The sequence below is a fragment of the Otolemur garnettii genome, unplaced genomic scaffold, assembly GCF_000181295.1.
Source record: "Otolemur garnettii isolate 467f Iridium unplaced genomic scaffold, OtoGar3 scaffold00016, whole genome shotgun sequence".
In the NCBI taxonomy this organism is placed as follows: domain Eukaryota; kingdom Metazoa; phylum Chordata; class Mammalia; order Primates; family Galagidae; genus Otolemur; species Otolemur garnettii.
Genome location: NW_003852411.1, coordinates 25,542,539 through 25,549,146, shown reverse-complemented (window position 1 = coordinate 25,549,146; position 6,608 = coordinate 25,542,539). Strand labels below are relative to the sequence as shown.

General features: G+C 41.8%; 1 pseudogene; it reads left to right on the top strand.

Moving 5' to 3' along the window:
• Nucleotides 1–6,170, top strand: part of LOC100954795 — an 8,402-nt pseudogene extending 2,232 nt beyond the window's left edge.
• Nucleotides 6,171–6,608: the final 438 nt, after the last annotated feature.

Sequence of the window (6,608 nt, the reverse complement as noted above, 5' to 3'; positions counted from 1 at the left end):
GTACAAATGACTTAATAAAAAAAAAAGAAAGAAAGCAACATGGCCAATGAAAGGAAAAGGCAAGGCCCAGAGGGGATGTGCTTCAGTCCAATTTTAATTGTCCTTTTTTATTGCTGGGTGTTTGTGTCCACTTTTATGGGCTACATCGGGATAGCCTTTGGAAATTATGTAAATCTGCAATGGCCACTCATTTTTAATTCTTAGCCTCTTAGGTATATTTATGTTTTTTCTTCATACCCCATGACCTGAAGGACCCTCTAGAATTATTGTCTGAGGCCCTCCTGGTGGACTGAAAGCCTGAAAAATTCTAGCTGGATAGGGGAGGGCAAAGGGATAGGGTAAGTAATCAATCTGGTTTACTGAGGACTGAGATATTTCTTGGATTTTCAGTGTTAAAACTGGGCCAGTCTTAGGAAAATCAAGATGGTTGGTCACCATACTAACAGAACATGTGCAGGACCATACTGCCCCTGCCCCAAGGGATGTCCCAGGTTAATTGAGGAACTTATTTTGAGCCTATAATCAGTGGAGCAAAGGAATATGACTAGGCTTGACTGAGTTTTCACGGGATCCCATCCTTTTTTCTTTTCCCAAATGTGCAGCCAACCAATGGTTGCCCATATGCCCATATCACAGCTGTGACAATGATTACCAGCACACCTTTAACCCTTGCAATGTATCTCCCTCCCTTCCTCTTTGGGATTTGGTTCCACGGCTCTGCCTCGGAGATGGTTCTGCCCTGGATTTCTGCACTAGCATTTATGCTTTTATCTGTCAGTTTGGGGGAAGGGAAAGCGTATTTACTAAAGATAGGAAAAGTAACATGTATGCAGCTTGTTTTGTACTGGAGCTGGCTTGTACTGGACCACAAAAGCCAATTGTTAGATCCTCAGAAAACTCTAGAGCCCATTCTTAAACAAACTCAGCAATTATTAAAATTATACAAACTTAAATCACATGAAAAACAAAAGTAATAATTACTTAAAACCCATCACTTTCTAAGTATTTTTCTATTGTCTGTGTTCTAAATTTCTAAATGTTATATATGTTTACATCTATCTAGTAGTAATACTCTATAATCAACTGCTACTGGGCATCTTTTCCTAACTCTGTGTTTGGTGATGCCACATTGGTAGCTGAAATCCGCTATGATGGGAATATTTATACCATAAACATTGGCAAACACCAAAAATCAACCTCTTATCTTCTGAGAGCCAGTTGTGAAACATAAACTAGGATATACACATACACAATTCTGGACAACAAAATAACAATAACAATAAAACCCCACATACCAACATGCTATTGTGTAAAGTTATTTTTTGAGGTTCTATGTGCCAGACATAGTTAAAAAGCTTTATAAATCTTTCTCATTAATTCAACCAATGCTGATCCATCACTTAAAATATTCCAGATGCTATTATTACTAGCTAATGTTTATTGAGTACTTTACCAGTACTTTACCTGTGTCTGCCATTTTTCTAAGTACTTTACGTATGTTACTTGCTTAATCCTTGGGTTAATGCTTTGAAAGAGGTTTTATTATTATCCTCAGTTTACAGATTAGAAGCTGAGGAACTGAGAAGTTAAATAATTTTCCCAGGTTTGCAGATCCATATTGGCACCCCAGCAACCTGGCTTCAGAGCCTGTGCTCTTAACCACTAAGCTCCTTTGCCTCATGGTGGCTCAATGCACCATAGATATAGGAGGGAAGCAGCAACGTGTCTGCCCACAGGAGCTACATTCTGATTGGGGAGATAGACTTTAATCCATAAACATAAAATATATAGATGTCAAATGATGATAGTGCCGTGAAATAAAAAATTATGGAGGGCACATTATTTTATTTTTAATATAATACTATCCCTATATTTTTATTTTTGAGACAGAGTCTCACTTTGTCACCCTCTGTAGAGTACTGTAGCATCATAGCTCACAGCAACCTCCAACTCTTGGGCTCAAGGGATTCTTTTGCTTCAGCCTCCTGAGTAGCTGGGACTACAGGCACTTGCCATATCTGGCTACTTTTTGAGATGGGGTCTCACTCTTGCTCAGACAGGTCTTGAACCTGTGAACTCAGGCAATCTACCCGCCTTGGCCTCCCAGAGTGCTGTGATTACAAGCATTAGCCACTGCTTCCAGCAATACTATCCCCATTTTACAAATGAGTAATGGATGCTCTAGTCTAGAGGATAAAACCACATCTAAGGATATATACCCAATCAGGGTTAAGATCTGGGATTTGAGTCTCTAGTACCCTGGTTCCTAAGTCTGTGCATCTTCTCTCTACATCCCACATCTGCCTTGCTCTATTTGAAGCCCCCATGTTACCAGGCCTTTGGTTCAAGCATGAGTTTCCTGTGCAGACTCAGCTCAGCTGGAAACTGCCCTGTGTCCACCTGCCTTTGTTTCCCTTTCCCCTCCAGTCACAGGTGAGGATAAGCAAGTGTCCACTTCACAGAGATGCTGAAGCCTATGTGAGCAAATGTACCATCTGACACATGGAGCCAGCCACAGGGCCCTTCTCCAATGGCCAATGAGGGGGCTTTGTCAGTGAAAACAGACTATAGGTCGCGGGTGGGAAAGGAGGGGACTGACAAAGAGTTTATCTGGATCCTGTTAGCACTCAAAACAAGCTCAGTGAATAGGCATTGCAGGGGGTTGTGGGAACTGCTCTTTAAAGCACCCCGTGTTGCCCCACTGGAAATACTGTATTTAATGCCAACTTGCTTTGACCTTTAGTTTTGGTGGCATTTACTAATTCTATGAAAGCAGCCATTTCTCACTTCCCCTGCAGCTTAATAGAAAGTCAGACCATTAGTTAAATCCAGCCTTGTCTATGCAGAATTTGTCTAGAATGTCTCCCCTACAACCCAGGAAAAGATACAGGATGACCTCCAGTATTTTGGTTCATTTGAATTTCTGATACCAGGAAAATCAGAAGAAAAGAGCATTTTAATAATAGGTCAAAGCATCAATTTGACATTTTGGGGAAACCAACAGAAGCCAGATCTCTCAGAGTCAGTCTGACTCTTGGATGGAAGAAATCTCTCTGAATACAAATATTTCAGGGTCCTTGGTCCCTCAGTGATAGCCACCTGGTGTATCAGCTTTTCACTTCTACCTTAACAAAGCATTACAAATTCAGCAGCTTAAAACAATACCCATTCATTATTTCACAGTTTGGCCATAATCCAGGCGAGCTCAGCAGTCTTTGCTCATGAGTTCACAATGCCAAAGTCAAGATGTTAGCCAGGCAGGCCTCTTATCTGAAGGCTCTGGGGCAGAATCTGCATCCAGGCTCATTCAGATTGTTGGTAGAATTCGGATTTTTTAAGTAGTAGAAGCAAGGTCCCAGTCCTGGCTGTCAGCTGGGGTTGTTTTTACTTCTAGAAGCCACTCACATATTCTCTGGCTCATGGCTCCTTCTTCAAAGCCAGCAATGGTAAGTCAAGAGTCTGTCTCACTTTTTTTTTTTTTATTAAGTCATTTGTACATACATCATGAATACATTTATGCCGTTGTGGGATTCAATGTGTTGATTATTTGTACAAATTGGAGAGCTTACATCCTACTAATTAACATGGCCTTCACCTCATTTACCCAATTACAGTGTTAAGACATTTGTGTTCTACACCTGATAGACCCAACTTGTACTTACAATATGCTCCATAGGCATGGTCCCACCATTAACCCTCCATTGAACCACCCCATTCCTTCCCATCCCATTCCCCTTCCCTCCTTCATCCTGAGCTATAGTTGTGATGCATCCTTCATATGAAAGTGTGAGTGATTATAAATTGGTTTCATAGTAGTACTGAGTACATTGGATTTCTTTTTCCATTCCTGAGATACTTTACTAAGAATATTTTCCAGCTCCATCAATGTAAACATAAAAGAGGTAAAGTCTCCATCTTTTTTTAATGCCGCATAGTATTCCATGGTATACATGTACCATAATTTAATTAATCCATTCATGAGTCAAGGGGCACTTGGGCTTCTTCCATGACTTGGCAATCATGAATTGAGCTGCAATGAACAATCTGGTGCAAATCCTCTTCTAGGTGTATATCCAAAAGACCAAAAATCATTTGGTGACAAAGTTTTTTTTTTTTGAGGAGTTACTCTAAGCCTTTTTTGAAAGGCAGATGCGGGCAGGCTTGAGAAGCTGTCTGGCATTTTTAATCTCTTTGACCTTATCACCACATTGCTCCTGTTTTCAGCCAGGGAACATTCTCTGCCTTTGCATTCGCATGTGATGAGATTGGGTCTACATGAATTATCCAGACTAAGCTGCCTGTCTTAGGGTTTGTAACCATGATCATATATCAAAGTCCTTTTTGCTGTGTAATGAAACATATTCACATGTTTTGGGGATAAGGACATGAACATCCTCAGCCGGGGGTAATTCAGGCTTTCATACTTGGCTTCTTGACCCCCATGGAGTTTAGACACCTGGCTCATGGAAATCTGTAGGGAATATTTGTGAAGATGCTTTGAAAGCTGAAAGTACTATATTATACTGGGTCTGAATCTCAACCCAGGTACTTACTCACACCTTGGCAATGGACAAGTCACATAACTTCTTCAAGTGTCCTTTTAATCTGTGAAACGAGGAAAGCAAGACCTATCTTTAAGCATTTTAGGGGAAGGAAAAATAAGACATGTGTTGAATGTGAGGCATGAGATCTGTGTAGAGGTGAGAATAACAGATGTGTAGTTGGGTTCATCAATGTTGTGTGAAAATGGATATTTCTGATTGTTATTTTCTGCCTTTTAATATTATGATAGCTCCTGTAAGGACATCTATTCAGACAGTTTTCTCACAGCACTTATTGAGTACTTACTATGTGACCAGCACAATTCTAAATCTGAGAATATAGTACAAAACAGACAAATACCCATGATCCCATGAAGCTTACATTTTAGTATTAAAAAGTATAAAATAAATTCTATCATATATTGGAAAATAAGAAAAAATATTATGAAGGAAAATAAAGCGGGGTGGGGAGAAAGGGAATAGCCCAGTGGGATCACATAAAGTCCACTGGGAGGGAAGGTGGCATGTGAGCAATGACTGGCAGGGAAGGGAAGGGAGGCAGAAGGAAATGCAGAGGAGAGGTAGAAATATGGGCGCTGTTTGTGTGTGTGTACACAGTTTTTGATTTTTTTTTTTTAAGCCATGAAATTGGATGAGTTCCCAATGGGAGTGAATTCAGATATGGAACAGAAAAGAGATGTGGAATAGAAGACAGCTGATGAATGAGTCCTGAGGACTCTGCAGTTACAGGATAGGAGGCAAGGACACCAGGCAGGGGCCGAGGCTGGGCCGCTGAGGAGGCAGGGCCCAGTCAGGAGAAGGCACTGCTCTCAGAAGATGCTTCCAGGCCGAGGGCTTGCTTTTCGGTGCTAAATGCTGCTGCTGAGTCAAGTAAGAGGAGAATGAGCAATGACCATAGGACATTGTCATGGAAGCAGGTGGCTTCTGGGGCTAAGAGCAATGTTCTAATTGGAGAATCTCAAGAGAAAATTGGAGGAGAGGCCTTGAAGACAGCAGTACGTATAGACTGAGGAGACTCAGGAGTCCTGGAGAGGAGGAAAGATGTAGGGAAATAAATACCTGGAGGGACATGCGTGGTCAAGAGATTTTCTTCACTATCAGATAGGGTGTGTGTGGTGAAGAGAAGCAGGAAGTGGAGAGGAGAAACATGTGCAGGAGACAGAAGGGGTGTTTCCCTGTCTGGGGAGTCCAGATTCACAATGCTCGTGGTTTGGAAAACTTGCTCCTCCATTCCTATTCACTAACATTGAGTCACAGAGTCCAAGGAAAAAAAATAATATTGCCTTTTGAGAGAGATAACAGGGCAGTAAAATGAACAGGAACTTTGAAGCCAAATAGCCTTGGCTTCAAATGTAGACTTTGGTGCCTACTGGTTGTAAACACTGTAGCTAGTTGCTGACTTCCTCTGACCTCCTGTTGTCTGCTAAATGACAAAATTAAACCCAATTTACAAAGGTTGAGAATGAAATGAGGTAATATATGTCACTAGGTTGGACAGAGATGGTTTCTGAATGCATCTGCAATGTTTCCCTCTTTTCTCTGGTGAACTTTGAAGCTGATGGGGAGGCCCAGTGGATCCGGAGACCCTCCGTGGTGGGCATCTGCTGATGGCTAGCTAGCATCCAGCACCCTCTCTCCTCTCTGCCTTCATAGTAACACCCAGATTTCCCTTTGGGTTACAGTCGTCTCTCCCTCATCGTGTAGTAGCCATGAGGTTTGGGGGTGATTGACACCTTCTCCTGCTGAAAGTCCCTTTGAGGGCAGTAGAGGCAATGTTATCCTTTTACATTCTCCTTCAAGTTCCTCTCAGACATTTAAAACATCATTGAGTAACTGAGTAATTAGTGACTTGGGGACCCACCAAGCTTGAGGTGAGAATTCCTAGAAAAACATTGTGCTGGACACTGTCCTGAATGAGCAGCTGCAGAGCCAGCCACGGCCAGGTGACTATCTGGTTGATGTGTTCTGATGTGACAGCTGGGACTCACCTGATCATTGATGAAGTATTTCTGTGGTCACCATCTCTTGGGATTGTGACTAGCATTA